We start from the raw sequence: 17020 nt of genomic DNA on the forward strand, positions 1-17020 counted from the left end.
CACATGTAACAACCCCAATTTTTCTATTAGTTTATCCGTTAATCTTCCCCCCTATAAAGGGTAGATGGAGCAAAAATTTTTTTTTTTTTTTCTCGCCGAAATTTCTAACGAAATTTCGGCAGAGTCTCCTCTATACCGGGAGATCCCAAGTTATCGACAATGTACCCTGCACACATTTAGAATTACATCTCATCCACAATCACATCCATGTTTAGCACAATCAATCGCATAATTCATTCCAGATTATGCTCAGGATCATATTCATTCCCAAACTCCATCTTACATCACACGCATAAGTTAATAATTAAAATAGCCAAATTCGAGCACGAAGATTGCATATATATAACACAACATAGTTTAATATTCTAACATAGTCTAGTACATTCTAATATCCCAAGCATAGGTGGATACATTTAACATTTCAGAAACAAAATATTACGAATATAATATTCTATACAGGTTACATGTTTACTGCATGACAAAATTACACCACAAATCCCTAAGTTCTTAACTTATACAAAAAGGGATCAAAGAACTTAAAATCTATTCCTGACGTGAATGGGAGGGACCTGCAAAAATATAAATTTTCCATATAATTAAAAATAAATGATTCAAATACAAGCAATTTACGGAAGAAAAATTAAACAGCATATCTATCTACTTAAATCATAAACCCCTTTTTATGGTTATATAAGAATTCTCTTTTTTTTTTCTTTTTTTTTTCTGTTGACTACTTCTCCCCCCCCCTCCACATCAAAAAGACTATTGCCAACACCATTGGCCTCCATTAGTGTCTTTAGTTGCCCGTCCTGGAACAACTAATCAGTTTCATGAAAATGCCGACACGAACGTAACCGTTTGTGTCATTAACTATTTTTTTTTTAAAAAAAAAAACTAAAATAGTTAATCATTGTTCCATATTACCTTGGGAGGTTCTCAGGTATGCCGATGTCAAAAATTCTTAACATCATTAGCTTCCACCTCGGAAAGTTAATCAAGTCTATAAATTTTGCCGATATCGACGTCACCCGCCGATATCATTAACTATTCTGAAACCGAATAGTTAATCAAGTTTATAAATTTTGTCGATATCGACGTCACCCGCCGATATCATTAACTATTCTGAAACCGAATAGTTAATCAAGTTTATAAATTTTGCCGATATCGACGTCACCCGCCGATATCATTAACTATTCTGAAACCGAATAGTTAATCAAGTTTATAAATTTTGCCGATATCGACGTCACCCGCCGATATCATTAACTATTCTGAAACCGAATAGTTAATGATAGTTTATAAATTTTGCCGATATCGACGTCACCCGCCGATATCATTAACTATTCTGAAACCGAATAGTTAATCAAGTTTATATTTCTCCTTTCACGTACCGGTAATGTCGATGTTATCCAGCTTGGTTAACATCATCAGCCTCCCATATCAGAAACAAACAAATCAAATTTGAGAAACAGTCATTACCAAAATTCGTTGTTACTCCAAAAGAACCCATAAATTAAATCTAGTCCTCCGTTTCATTTTATTTTATTTTTCGTCATTTAACCTTTCCTTCCTCCCCCCCCCCCCCCTTTTCCTCATCAATAAGCACCAAAATTTTATAGTTCAAAAGTTAATGAAAATAATTATTAACTAGAGGAGATATAGGTACCAAGTACCTACCTGCTGTAGACGCTCGACTTGCGTTCCCCTGTGGTTGTTGTACTCCTCCCGCGGTTCCTCCTGAAACCACAAACACCCATCATTATTCCATATTAGTCCACATATCAAATGCAACAGCAACAATGGAAATAATATTCATTTCTCTTTTACCAAATCTTTTCTTTCTCACTTACATTCCTCATTATTATCCTTTAACTTTTCAGCTCATTTGTAGTCTAAGTGAACATCATAAATTCAATTTTGATTACCGTTTATTCTTTTTGAAGATCAAGACACACTTTATGAAGGGCAAGAAAACAAATTCTACCCTTAATATGGCTAAATTTCGCCGTTTTATCAACTTGGCCGAATCTGCCAACAGGGGTGGCAGCTTGACCTCTCCTCAGTTTTTTATTTGTATCTGGAGTTCTAGGACTCCAAATTAGGCGGGGTCGGATTCGTTGGAAAGCTAACACTTCCGGCTACAACTTCTATGAGGGGACCCTCCCTGAATTCTGTAGTTTTCAGGTCCAAAATCCCCCCAGAAGACAGGGCAGCGAACCTGCCCTGTTTTGCTAATGGAGAAAGTATCTCCATTTCGTCTTAAATCCCTGCTTCTTCATCAGTCACAGCCCCTTCCCTTTATTCATGGCATTCCCGTCTCATTTTATGTCCTCTTAAGGTCACTTGTACCAAATTAATTAATTAAGCATATCATACGTTCTCATTCCCCTCTGCAGTATCCAGCAGAGAACGTGCCCAAAGGAACCAAAAGTTCCCTTCCTCTCTTTTATGCACTCATTTGTTCTTCTTCTTTAAGGCACTTAGATTATTCTAATCCATTAAACCTCACTCATTTCTGCATTTTCCCAACATTTTATGTTAAAGAACCCTAATTCCCAATTCAAGAAAAGCATAAACTTCTAATCAAATTGAAGTTGATTTCATAGAAATTGGAATTAGAACTCCTTACTTGGATGGAAATCTAAACTTTACTTCACAAATTTTTAGAAGAATCTTAGCCTTCTTCTCCTTGTATGTAGTCAGCCACTCTTCCCCCTCTTTTCTTCACCAACTCTTCACTTTTCTTCTTGTTAATTCTTCCACCCGATTGTGTTCCTCCACTTAATAATTCCAAGGCTTATTTGGGTTTACTAATTTTAAGTGTTCACTCCTAGTTTTGATGAAGGAAAAATATGAAATTCTCCTCCCCTCCTTATTCTTATTATCAGCCGGCCATGGATGAGAGAAGGGATGGGTATTTATAGTCCCATCTCTTGTTAATTCCATTTTGGCCCCATCTTTCACCTTTTTTTTTTTTTTTATATTATAACAACATTTTGAATTATTATAAACCCCCCCCTCTTTGTATATTTTATTCTCGGGCTTCACATTCTTCCCTCCTAATAAAAATTTCGTCCCCGAAATTTAAACTGCATACCTGACTCAAGGAATAGGTGGGGGTATTTTTCCTTAATCTCTGATTCTCTCTCCCACGTTTCTTCCTCAATTTGTGAGTTCCTCCACAACACTCTGACTAGTGATACTCTCTTATTCCTCAATGTTTTTTCACTCCGATCCATGATCTTGACTGGCCTGGTTTCGAGTGTCAAGTCTTCTTTTACTTCCATAGGAACTGGAGGTAACACTCGGGAAGGATCCACTTCCGCCTTCCGTAATAATGATACATGAAATACATTGTGAATCTTCTCTAGGTGTGCCGGTAGCTTCAAGCGGTAAGCAACCAGCCCTATCCTAGCTATCACCTCAAATGGGCCAATGTACCTCGGAGCAAGCTTTCCTTTCATTCCAAACCGAATGATGCCCTTCCATGGTGCCACCTTTAAGAATACTCTATCCCCTATTTGGAATTCTAAAGGTCTCCTCCGGTTATCTGAATAACTCTTCTGTCTATCTTGGGCTTCCTTCATTCTTTGCCTAATAACCCTTACTTTATCAGTTGTTATTTGTACCATTTCAGGACCCAGGAGTTTCCTTTCTCCAATTTCATCCCAACATATCGGAGTGCGACATTTTCTCCCATAAAGGGCTTCATATGGAGCCATCCCGATAGTAGCTTGGTAACTATTATTATACGTGAACTCTACCAACGGTAACAAGTCTTCCCAGTTTCCCCCAAACTCTAGCACACATGACCTTAGAAGGTCTTCAAGTGTTTGGATAGTTCTTTCAGATTGGCCATCTGTCTGGGGGTGGAATGCCGTGCTCAGGTTCACCTCGGTTCCCAAAGCTCGTTGTAAGCATGGCCATAACCTCGAGGTAAATCTCGGGTCTCGATCTGACACCATTGATATGGGCACTCCGTGTAGTCTAATCACTTCGTTCACGTATAATTTGGCTAACTTGTCTACGGGGTCCGTCATTTTGATGGGCAAGAACAGAGCCGACTTTGTCAGTCGATCTACCACTACCCATATAGCATCATTGCCTTTTTTCCCCTTTGGCAATCCGGTTACGAAGTCCATGGCTATATTTTCCCATTTCCATTCTGGAATTGGTAGTGGTTGTAATTCTCCTGCCGGCCTTTGATGTTCTATCTTCACCTGTTGACATATCCCACATCTTGACACATATTCCGCTATCTCCTTCTTCATATTTGGCCACCAGTAATACTCCCTGAGATCCCTATACATCTTGGTGCTCCCAGGATGGGTTGCAAACCGAGATTCATGAGCTTCCTTCAATATCTCACCCTTTAAGGTCTTATTCTCAGGCACGTAAACTCGTTTTCCCATCGCCACCAACCCTCCTGGCAACACTTGAAGGAATAACTCTTTGCCTTGCTTTATCTTTTCCTTGATTTTCCTTACACCCTCATCCGCCAACTGAACTTCTAGAACTTTATCCCGTAACACCGATCTGATCTTCATATGAGCTAGTAGTGACCCTTCAGGACCCACACTTAATTGTATTCCCATCCTTTTTAATTCCCTCACATTCCCTTGTTCTGAAGTTTCTGTATCACCCATCACTGCTTTCCCTTTTCGACTTAATGCATCCGCCACTACATTGGCTTTGCCAGGATGGTAATCAATTATGCAATCATAGTCCTTTATCAATTCCACCCACCTCCTCTGCCGCATGTTTAATTCCTTTTGCGACATTAAATACTTCAAACTTTTATGGTCGGTAAAAATCTGCACTTGTGTTCCATACAAGTAATGTCTCCATACTCGTAGGGCAAATACTACTGCTGCAAGTTCCAAGTCATGGACCGGATAATTCACTTCATGCGGCTTTAGCTGTCTGGAAGCATATGCGATCACCTTTCCATGCTGCATCAATACGCATCCCAAACCCCTGCTTGAGGCATCACTGTAAACAATAAACCCTTCTGTTCCAGAAGGAAGGGCCAAAACGGGGGCTGATGTAAGCCTTCTTTTCAACTCCTGGAAACTCTCCTCACATTCCTTTGACCAATTAAACCTTACCTCTTTACGAGTCAACTTGGTCAGAGGCGATGCTATTGTAGAAAATCCTTCAATAAACCTCCTATAATACCCTGCGAGGCCCAAGAAACTTCGAATTTCAGTCACATTTGTGGGCTTCTCCCACTTTAGAACTGCCTCTACTTTTCCTGGATCCACACATATTCCTCCAGCTGAGATAACATGTCCCAAAAATATCACCTCTTTGAGCCAGAACTCACATTTATCCAATTTCGCATACAATTTATTTTCTCTCAATATTTCTAACACCTTCCTCAAGTGCTTCTCGTGCTCCAGATAAGAGCTCGAATATACCAGTATATCATCAATAAAAACTACCACACATTTATCCAAATAAAACCGGAACACTCGATTCATTAGATCCATAAATACTGCAGGGGCATTAGTTAACCCAAATGGCATTACTAAGAATTCATAATGGCCATAGCGAGTTCTGAAGGCAGTCTTCTGTATGTCATGTTCTCTGATTCTTAATTGATGATACCCCCGATCTCAGATCTATCTTTGAGAATACTCTCGCACCCTTTAACTGATCAAACAGGTCATCTATCCGTGGTAGCGGATACTTGTTCTTTACCGTCACTTTGTTCAGTTGACGATAATCGATACATAACCTGAATGTACCATCCTTCTTCTTTACAAATAACACCGGGGCTCCCCAAGGTGAATTGCTCGGCCGTATGAATCCTTTGTCCAACAACTCCTGAAGCTGGATCTTCAATTCGGCTAGTTCTATAGGGGCCATTCTATAAGGGGACTGTGCTATAGGGTTGACTCCTGGAAGAGTCTCAATGGAAACCTCAATTTCCCTGATTGGAGGTAGTCCTGGTAATTCCTCTGGAAACACGTCTGGAAATTCTTTTACAATAGGGATATTTGTTAATTCTATGCTTCCCTTCTTTAATTCTCTCACATGAGACAACCAGGCAGGGCATCCCTTTCTAATCAGTTTTTCGGCCGTCATGACCGAGATTATGGAGTTTGGAATTACCCTCCTCTCTCCCCTGAATACTACCCTTTTTCCACTCACATCTTGGAGGTTTACAGTCTTTGTGAAACAATCAACTCGTGCTCTATGTCTACTCAACCAATCCATTCCCAGTATCAAGTCAAAATCATCTAATGCTAAAGGCATGAGATCTGCCCTTAGCTCTGCCCCCTTAATGTTTAGTATCACTCCCTTGTATACCTCATCAATGTTTATATTTTTCCCTAAAGGTGTACTAACTACCATTCCCACATTCAATCTACTTGGTAACACATTTAAATTTCTAGTAATTCGGTGGGACACAAACGAATGACTGGCCCCAGGATCAATTAAAGCATAAACTTGTATTAAACTTAATTGTAGTGTACCTGCTACAACATCTGGCATTGCCCCCATATCTTCCTGGGTCATGTGGTATATCCTGCCCCGAGTCCTTTCCTCCTGGAATCTAGGTCGGCCTTTGTTAGCACTTGTCCCTGACTGAGTAGGTCGTACAGGCCGATCAACTGTCATTGACTGTTGCTGGCTTTGGGTAGCCATCCCCTGTCCCTGTACTCCTTCAGTGACTCTATGTGGACATTCTTTCTTTCTATGACCCGTTTCCCCACAATGGAAACAACCTCTTCCCAAATACTGGCAGTCCCTCCATCGATGCCCTTCCCCTCTACAAATATAGCATCTTCCTGGTGTGGCTGAACAATCCCCGGGGTGTTTCTGATTACATCTCATGCATATCGGATAGATAGGTCCTCTATGCTCCATGGAACCCCCTATAACACTTGCCCCTTGGCGAGTCTGACCTCCCACGGATCCCCCAACATTAACTCGTCTAACTCCTCCTGAACTCCCACCATGAACAAAACTCCCCCCTTTTTTCGGTAATGGCCCGAATGATGACCCACTCTTTCCTTTCTTCGGAGGAGGATTCCTCCCTATAGGAAGTGCGAAATCCCTTCTTTTGAATCTTGTGGTCTGACTCTGTTCACTTGTTGGCCTTGGTGTGTCATTCATTACTCTTTCTATACCCTGAGCAGCTCGCACTAACTCTCGAATCGACTGAAACTGCATAGCCACCAAAATTAATTTCAGCTCCTGCCTGAGTCCATCCCGAAACCGTTCCACTCGATGATGCTCAGTGGAAAGATGGGTGGTGGCAAAGATAGATAAATCCTGGAACCTCCTTTCATACTCCAAGACAGTCATATTCCCCTGTTTCAGATCCAGGAACTCCTGCTCTTTTTCTTTTCGGTGCTGCCAGGAGTAATACCGTTCCTCGAATTCTTCTCGAAAGTTTCTCCACCTCAAATCTTCTCCTGCCCTTCTTCCTCTAATGGTCTCCCACCAGGAGTGGGCACTCTCCGTTAACAGCTGGGTCACACAATCTACTCGGGTTTCCTCTGGCACTTGCATCTGATCTATAACCCTTTCTACCTTCCTCAACCAATGCCCTGCTACTTCGGCGTCTTCTTCCCCTGAATAGGTCGTGCAACCCATTTCTCGCATGCCTTTCACCCATTGAACCAGGGTGATTACTCTTTCCGCCCGAGGAGTAGAATTGGATGCACCTGCAGCCATCCCTGCTGCTACTGCCTTGACCAATTTCTCGAGAAATATGGGGTCCGAATAGGGATTCGGGGTGACCGTTGATGTCACTGGCGGTGGCCTGTCTTCTGATCCTGGGCCACCCAGTGTTTCAGCCGGCGACATTTCTATCCGAGAAGTGACAGGGTCATCCTGATGTCCCCCTGAATCTCCACTCTCAGAATGGGCCGACGCCACAGATTGATGGGAGGCAGTGCCCATTAATAGGTCCCTTTCGGTTTCATCCCCAGAAAGTGAGTCATACTCTCTTCCTTGTACAGGGGACGGAACAGCCCTTGCGGCTTGCCGTGTACGAGCCATCCTGCAACATTTTTTTCCAAAATCACATTAGTATTTCAATCCCTGAAACTGCAACCAAATGCTCTGATACCAACTGTAACAACCCCAATTTTTCTATTAGTTTATCCGTTAATCTTCCCCCCTATAAAGGGTAGATGGAGCAAAATTTTTTTTTTTTTTTTTTCTCGCCGAAATTTCTAACGAAATTTCGGCAGAGTCTCCTCTATACCGGGAGATCCCAAGTTATCGACAATGTACCCTGCACACATTTAGAATTACATCTCATCCACAATCACATCCATGTTTAGCACAATCAATCGCATAATTCATTCCAGATTATGCTCAGGATCATATTCATTCCCAAACTCCATCTTACATCACACGCATAAGTTAATAATTAAAATAGCCAAATTCGAGCACGAAGATTGCATATATATAACACAACATAGTTTAATATTCTAACATAGTCTAGTACATTCTAATATCCCAAGCATAGGTGGATACATTTAACATTTCAGAAACAAAATATTACGAATATAATATTCTATACAGGTTACATGTTTACTGCATGACAAAATTACACCACAAATCCCTAAGTTCTTAACTTATACAAAAAGGGATCAAAGAACTTAAAATCTATTCCTGACGTGAATGGGAGGGACCTGCAAAAATATAAATTTTCCATATAATTAAAAATAAATGATTCAAATACAAGCAATTTACGGAAGAAAAATTAAACAGCATATCTATCTACTTAAATCATAAACCCCTTTTTATGGTTATATAAGAATTCTCTTTTTTTTTTTCTTTTTTTTTTCTGTTGACTACTTCTCCCCCCCCCCCCTCCACATCAAAAAGACTATTGCCAACACCATTGGCCTCCATTAGTGTCTTTAGTTGCCCGTCCTGGAACAACTAATCAGTTTCATGAAAATGCCGACACGAACGTAACCGTTTGTGTCATTAACTATTTTTTTAAAAAAAAAAAAAACTAAAATAGTTAATCATTGTTCCATATTACCTTGGGAGGTTCTCAGGTATGCCGATGTCAAAAATTCTTAACATCATTAGCTTCCACCTCGGAAAGTTAATCAAGTCTATAAATTTTGCCGATATCGACGTCACCCGCCGATATCATTAACTATTCTGAAACCGAATAGTTAATCAAGTTTATAAATTTTGTCGATATCGACGTCACCCGCCGATATCATTAACTATTCTGAAACCGAATAGTTAATCAAGTTTATAAATTTTGCCGATATCGACGTCACCCGCCGATATCATTAACTATTCTGAAACCGAATAGTTAATCAAGTTTATAAATTTTGCCGATATCGACGTCACCCGCCGATATCATTAACTATTCTGAAACCGAATAGTTAATCAAGTTTATAAATTTTGCCGATATCGACGTCACCCGCCGATATCATTAACTATTCTGAAACCGAATAGTTAATCAAGTTTATATTTCTCCTTTCACGTACCGGTAATGTCGATGTTATCCAGCTTGGTTAACATCATCAGCCTCCCATATCAGAAACAAACAAATCAAATTTGAGAAACAGTCATTACCAAAATTCGTTGTTACTCCAAAAGAACCCATAAATTAAATCTAGTCCTCCGTTTCATTTTATTTTATTTTTCGTCATTTAACCTTTCCTTCCTCCCCCCCCCCCTTTTCCTCATCAATAAGCACCAAAATTTTATAGTTCAAAAGTTAATGAAAATAATTATTAACTAGAGGAGATATAGGTACCAAGTACCTACCTGCTGTAGACGCTCGACTTGCGTTCCCCTGTGGTTGTTGTACTCCTCCCGCGGTTCCTCCTGAAACCACAAACACCCATCATTATTCCATATTAGTCCACATATCAAATGCAACAGCAACAATGGAAATAATATTCATTTCTCTTTTACCAAATCTTTTCTTTCTCACTTACATTCCTCATTATTATCCTTTAACTTTTCAGCTCATTTGTAGTCTAAGTGAACATCATAAATTCAATTTTGATTACCGTTTATTCTTTTTGAAGATCAAGACACACTTTATGAAGGGCAAGAAAACAAATTCTACCCTTAATATGGCTAAATTTCGCCGTTTTATCAACTTGGCCGAATCTGCCAACAGGGGTGGCAGCTTGACCTCTCCTCAGTTTTTTATTTGTATCTGGAGTTCTAGGACTCCAAATTAGGCGGGGTCGGATTCGTTGGAAAGCTAACACTTCCGGCTACAACTTCTATGAGGGGACCCTCCCTGAATTCTGTAGTTTTCAGGTCCAAAATCCCCCCAGAAGACAGGGCAGCGAACCTGCCCTGTTTTGCTAATGGAGAAAGTATCTCCATTTCGTCTTAAATCCCTGCTTCTTCATCAGTCACAGCCCCTTCCCTTTATTCATGGCATTCCCGTCTCATTTTATGTCCTCTTAAGGTCACTTGTACCAAATTAATTAATTAAGCATATCATACGTTCTCATTCCCCTCTGCAGTATCCAGCAGAGAACGTGCCCAAAGGAACCAAAAGTTCCCTTCCTCTCTTTTATGCACTCATTTGTTCTTCTTCTTTAAGGCACTTAGATTATTCTAATCCATTAAACCTCACTCATTTCTGCATTTTCCCAACATTTTATGTTAAAGAACCCTAATTCCCAATTCAAGAAAAGCATAAACTTCTAATCAAATTGAAGTTGATTTCATAGAAATTGGAATTAGAACTCCTTACTTGGATGGAAATCTAAACTTTACTTCACAAATTTTTAGAAGAATCTTAGCCTTCTTCTCCTTGTATGTAGTCAGCCACTCTTCCCCCTCTTTTCTTCACCAACTCTTCACTTTTCTTCTTGTTAATTCTTCCACCCGATTGTGTTCCTCCACTTAATAATTCCAAGGCTTATTTGGGTTTACTAATTTTAAGTGTTCACTCCTAGTTTTGATGAAGGAAAAATATGAAATTCTCCTCCCCTCCTTATTCTTATTATCAGCCGGCCATGGATGAGAGAAGGGATGGGTATTTATAGTCCCATCTCTTGTTAATTCCATTTTGGCCCCATCTTTCACCTTTTTTTTTTTTTATATATTATAACAACATTTTGAATTATTATAAACCCCCCCTCTTTGTATATTTTATTCTCGGGCTTCACAGCACAAGTGGATTGTTTCACCAAGACGGTGACAATCCAAGGAATAGGTGATAAAAGAGTAGTATTTAAAGGGGAAAGAAAAATAATTCCAAGTTGTGTAATCTCAGTCTTGGTGGCTAGAAAATTACTGAGGAAGGGTTGTTCTGCTTGGTTAGCCCATGTAAGAGAGCTGGAAAAGGGAAGCATAGATTTGACTAGTATTCCCGTTGTAAGAGAGTTTCGAGATGTATTCCCAGAAGAGTTGTCGGGATTACCTCCAATTAGAGAAATTGAAGTTTCCATAGAAACTATTCCAGGAGTTTCTCCTATAGCCCAGTCTCCTTATAGGATGGCACCTATGGAATTGGCGAAACTAAAGGTCCAGCTTCAGGAATTGTTAGATAAAGGCTTCATCCGGCCTAGTAACTCGCCCTGGGAAGCTCCGGTATTGTTTGTAAAGAAGAAGGCTGGCACCCTTCGTCTGTGCATCGATTATCGTCAATTGAATAAAGTGACGGTGAAGAACAGGTACCCACTTCCACGAATAGATGACTTGTTTGATCAGTTGAAGGGTGCTAGGATGTTCTCTAAGATAAATCTGAGATCTGGATACCACCAGTTGAGAATCAAGGAATAAGACATACAAAAGACTGCATTTCGAACCCGTTATAGGCATTACGAGTTTTTAGTGATGCCTTTCGGGTTAACCAATGCTCCTGTCATGTTTATAGACTTGATGAATCGGGTGTTTTGGCCTTACCTAGACCAATATGTGGTTGTATTTATTGATGATATCTTGGTGTATTCAAACTCTCACTTGGAACATGAACAACATCTAAGGGTTGTGCTACAGACTTTAAGGGAGAATCAATTGTATGCCAAGCTGGATAAGTATGAGTTTTGGCTTCAGGAAGTGATATTTTTAGGCCATGTAATATCCGCTGAAGGAATACTTGTGGATCCAAGAAAGGTTGAGGCCGTATTAAAATGGGAAAGGCCTACTAATGTGACTGAAATTCGGAGTTTCTTGGGCCTTGCGGGATATTACCGAAGGTTTATTGAGGGGTTCTCTACCATAGCTCACCTTTAACAAAGCTGACCCGCAAGGAAGTCAGGTTTGTTTGGTCGGAAGAGTGTGATGCGAGCTTTCAAGAACTGAAGGAGAGGCTCACTTCTGCTCATGTGCTGGCCCTTCCATCAGGGACAGAAGGGTTTGTGGTATATAGTGATGCCTCAAAAAGGGGCCTAGGATGTGTATTGATGCAACACGGGCGTGTGATTGCTTATGCATCAAGACAGCTAAAGACGCATGAGGTGAATTACCCGGTTCATGACCTAGAACTTGCAGCAGTGGTGTTTGCCTTAAGAGTATGAAGACATTACTTGTATGGGACACAAGTTCAAATCTTTACCGACCATAAAAGTTTAAAGTATTTGATGTCACAAAAGGAGTTGAACATACGACAAAGAAGGGTTTGTGGTATATAGTGATGCCTCAAAAAGGGGCCTAAGATGTGTATTGATGCAACACGGGCGTGTGATTGCTTATGCATCAAGACAGCTAAAGACGCATGAGGTGAATTACCCGGTTCATGACCTAGAACTTGCAGCGGTGGTGTTTGCCTTAAGAGTATGAAGACATTACTTGTATGGGACACAAGTTCAAATCTTTACCGACCATAAAAGTTTAAAGTATTTGATGTCACAAAAGGAGTTGAACATACGACAGAGAAGATGAGTAAAGTTAATAAAAGATTACGATTGCATTATTGACTACCATCCTGGTAAGGCTAATGTTGTAGCTGATGCGTTGAGTAGGAAGGGAAAAATGGTGATGAATGATATGGAGCTGAAGGAACGGGAAAGTATAGTGGAATTAAAAAAAAATAGGCTTGCAACTAAGTGTAGGGCCACAGGGGTCACTGTTAGCTCAGTTAAAGATCCGGTCTGTGTTTCGAGACAAGGTCTTGGTGGCTCAACAACCAGATGGGAAAGTAAAAGAGATCAAGGGGAGGGTAAACAAGGGTATAAAGACATCATTTCAAATGTTATCTGATGGGCTAATAGCTATGGGAAGGCGAATTTATTTGCCTGAGGATAAGATTTTGAAAGACGAAGTATTAAGAGAAGCGCATGAATCTCGATTTGCTACTCATCCTGGGAGTACAAAGATGTATAGGGATTTAAAGGAATACTACTGGTGGCCAAATATGAAGAGGGAAATAACAGAATTTGTATCAAACTGTGGGATCTGTCAACAAGTAAAGATAGAACACCAGAAACCTGCAGGGGAATTACAGTCATTATCAATTCCGGAATGAAAATGGGAGGATATTTCTATGGATTTTATGACAGGATTACCCAGGGGAAAGAAGGGGAATGATGCCATATGGGTGGTCGTGGTCGACTAACGAAATCTCCTTTGTTTTTGCCTATGAAGATGACTAATTCGGTGGATAAACTGGCAAAATTATATGTAAATGAAGTAATCAGACTTCATGGAGTGCCAGTTTCAATTATATTGGATCGGGATCCAAGGTTCACATCGAGGTTGTGGCCTAGCTTACAACAGGCAATGGGGACAAAGTTGAATCTGAGCACGGCATTTCATCCTCAAACGAATGGTCAATCTGAAAGGACCATTCAAACTCTGGAGGATCTCCTGAGGTCCTGTGTGCTGGTGTTTAGAGGGAATTGGGAGGATCTTCTGCCCTTGGTGGAGTTTACTTATAATAATAGCCACCAAACTGCTATTGTTATGGCTCCATATAAAGCATTGTATGAGAGGAAATGTCGTACCCTAATTTGTTGGGAGGAAGTAGGAGAAAGGAAGCTTTTGGGACCTGAAATGGTGCAACTGACAACTGACAAGGTGAGGGTGATCAAAGAGAGGATGAAGGAAGCCCAGGATAGACAAAAAAGTTACGCAGATCGCCGAAGAAGGCCGTTGGAATTCCAAGTGGGGGATAAAGTATTTTTGAAGGTGGCTCATTGGAAAGGCATCATTCGATTTGGAGTAAAAGGGAAATTAGCCCCGAGATATATTGGCCCTTTTGAGATTAAGAAAAGAATCGGGCTCGTTGCTTATCAATTAGAATTGCCTATATATTTGGATAAGATTCACAATGTGTTCCATGTGTCATTGTTGTGAAAGGCTAAGATAGACCCCTCAAAGGTATTGCCACCGGTTCCTTTGAAGATTAAAGGGGATTTAACCATGAAAACTAAGCCTGTTAAGATCTTAGATCAAGATGAGAAGTTGTTGAGGAATAAGAGAGTTCCCTTGGTGAGAGTATTATGGAAAAGCTCTCGAAAAGAAGAAGAAACATGGGAAAGAGAATCTGAGATGAAGGAGAAGTTTCCACACTTATTCTCCGACATAGGTACGTAACTTAAATTTTGAGGATGAAATTTTGTTATTAGGAGGGGAGAATGTAAATCCCGAGATAATCAAGGTTGTATTAAATTAAAGAAAATAAACTAAACTAAAAAGAAGTGGGGGCAAAACGAATACATTTAAAGAAAATGGGGTCTAAATGCAAATAAGAATAATTATAGAGCATAAATACCACTCTTCTTACAAAAAAAAAAACAGATCTGGAACTATCGTGAAGAAAGAAGAGAGGGAATTTTGGTATCTATTTTTACAGATCAAGAGACAGACACCAAATTTCAAGAACCCATCCAAGATTTAGGGTTATAGGTAAAAATAAACACTGGTAGGCAAGGGATTAACAAGAAAAAAATTGAACAAGAAGAGAAGAGGGGAGGGTCGACTGTCATTAGAAAGAAAAGGAGGGATCGAGACCTTGATTCGTATCGGGTAAGATATTCTAAACATGGTCTTATGAGTTGTTTTAAAGTCGATTATGAATTGATACCTGGATGTTAAATTATAGATTTGAGTTCTATAACTCCAGATATAGTTAAAAATCTAAGGAGAGGTCAGACAGTAATAGTTCAAAAACAGACAGTAATAGTTGGACAGTAGCAGTCCAAGTGTTCGTTGATGAGTGATTTTGACTATCTTAGAGGTAGAACTGGGTTCTCCTCAAATCATAGAACTTGTAGCCTCATGTCTTATCTTTCCAACGACATAAATGTTTCTTGAATCGGAGTTCTATAACTCCAGATATAGTTAAAAATATTAGGAGAGGTCAGACAGTAACAGTTCAAAAACGGACAGTAACAGTCCAAATGTTCGTTGATTTGCAATTTTGACTATGTTAGAGGCAGAACTGGGTTCTCCTCAAATCATAGAACTTGTAGCCTCTTGTCTTATCTTTCTAACGACATAAATTTTGCCTGAATCGGAGTTCTATAACTCTAGATATAGTTAAAAATCTGAGGAGAGGTCAGACAGTAACAGTTGGACAGTAACAGTCCAAGTGCTTGTTGATTTGTGATTTTGGCTATCTTAGAGGCAGAACTAGGTTCTCCTCAAATCATAGAACTTGTAGCCTCATGTCTTATCTTTCCAACGACATAAATGTTGCTTGAATTGGAGTTCTATAACTTCAGATATAGTTAAAAATCTGAGGAGAGGTCAGACAGTAACAGTTCAAAAAACGGACAGTAACAGTCCAAGTGTTTGTTGATGAGCGATTTTGACTATATTAGAGGCAGAAATAGGTTCTTCTCAAATCATAGAACTTGTAGCCTCATGTCTTATCTTTCCAACGACATAAAGTTTTCTTGAATCGGAGTTCTATAACTCCAGATATAGTTAAACATTTGAGGAGAGGTCAGACAGTAACAGTTCAAAAACGAACAGTAACAGTTGGACAGTAACAGTCCAAGTGTTTGTTGATTTGCGATTTTGACTATCTTAGAGGCAGAACTGGGTTCTCCTCAAATCATAGTACTTGTATCCTCATGTCTTATCTTTCCAACGACATAAATTTGGCTTGAATAGGAGTTCTATAACTCCAGATATAGTTAAAAATCTGAGGAGAGATCAGACAGTAACAGTTCAAAAACGGACAGTAACAGTTGGACAGTGACGGTCCAAATATAAAGAAAGGAATGATAACTAGTATTGGACAAAGAACGACAATAATAATGAGTGAAATGAGAAAAACATAAAGTACTAAGAAATGACTGAAAGAAAGACTTATTGGTTGTTGATATGGTTATTATAAAACATATCCTTGAATGAGGAAAATTTATGAGATAAACCTGTGATTTACAGGAGGGACCACAGGCGTGGTGCAACAACAGCAGCAGGGGAGCACGAGTAGAGCTTCTATTGCAGGTAGGTGAATCACACATTTACCTTCTACGTAAATTCCATGTTTTTAATATATATTACTAATATGAAATGTGAATTACTGAATGTATGTGTACTCAATGGGAAAGGTTGTTGTGTGAATTGCTAAGTGATGAAATTATCACTAACAAATGAAATATGAGAAGTGTGATTTGAGGCGTAAACTAGCATATATTTAGTGTATGTTAGGATCCCGGGTAAGGGGATCGCCTTGTTTTGACTAGCATACATTCAGTGTATGTTAGAATCCCGGGTAAGGGGATCACCATGTTTTCGGCTAGCATACATTCAGTGTATGTTAGGATCCCGGGTAAGGGGATCTCCATGTTTCGGTTAGCATACATTCAGTGTATGTTAGGATCCCGGGTAAGGGGATCCCCTGCTCCTATGGGATGGTGATGATGATACCAGTGAAAGGGGTATCAGAAATGGGTTAAACGAAGATAATCATGTTTGATCTTATAAAACCTGGAATGGAGGTTAATAGTGAAAGAGGGAACGATTATTAATAGTTTGAATAAGGAAGAGATTCTAATGAAAACCAGAAAGGAGAAGGGAACAATATATGAATGCATGTTACCCTTTTAAAATTGCTTGATTCATGTTGTTATTTCTTTTTATGTGATAGTCACCTTTCAATAAT

General features: G+C 39.7%; 2 long non-coding RNA genes across 2 annotated transcripts; both read right to left on the bottom strand.

Moving 5' to 3' along the window:
- Nucleotides 1–318: 318 nt before the first annotated feature.
- On the bottom strand, nt 319–2841 carry LOC127905854 (uncharacterized). Its single transcript, XR_008060343.1, has 3 exons — nt 2627–2841; nt 1675–1734; nt 319–569 (listed from the first exon to the last, which is right to left on the bottom strand). It is a non-coding gene; the product is annotated as an uncharacterized LOC127905854 (long non-coding RNA).
- A 5562-nt stretch (nt 2842–8403) lies between these two features.
- LOC112328766 (uncharacterized) lies at nt 8404–10936 on the bottom strand. The gene is made up of 3 exons (XR_008060344.1): nt 10712–10936; nt 9760–9819; nt 8404–8654 (listed from the first exon to the last, which is right to left on the bottom strand). It is a non-coding gene; the product is annotated as an uncharacterized LOC112328766 (long non-coding RNA).
- Nucleotides 10937–17020: the final 6084 nt, after the last annotated feature.

The sequence above is a fragment of the Populus trichocarpa genome, chromosome 10, assembly GCF_000002775.5.
Source record: "Populus trichocarpa isolate Nisqually-1 chromosome 10, P.trichocarpa_v4.1, whole genome shotgun sequence".
In the NCBI taxonomy this organism is placed as follows: Eukaryota; Viridiplantae; Streptophyta; class Magnoliopsida; order Malpighiales; family Salicaceae; genus Populus; species Populus trichocarpa.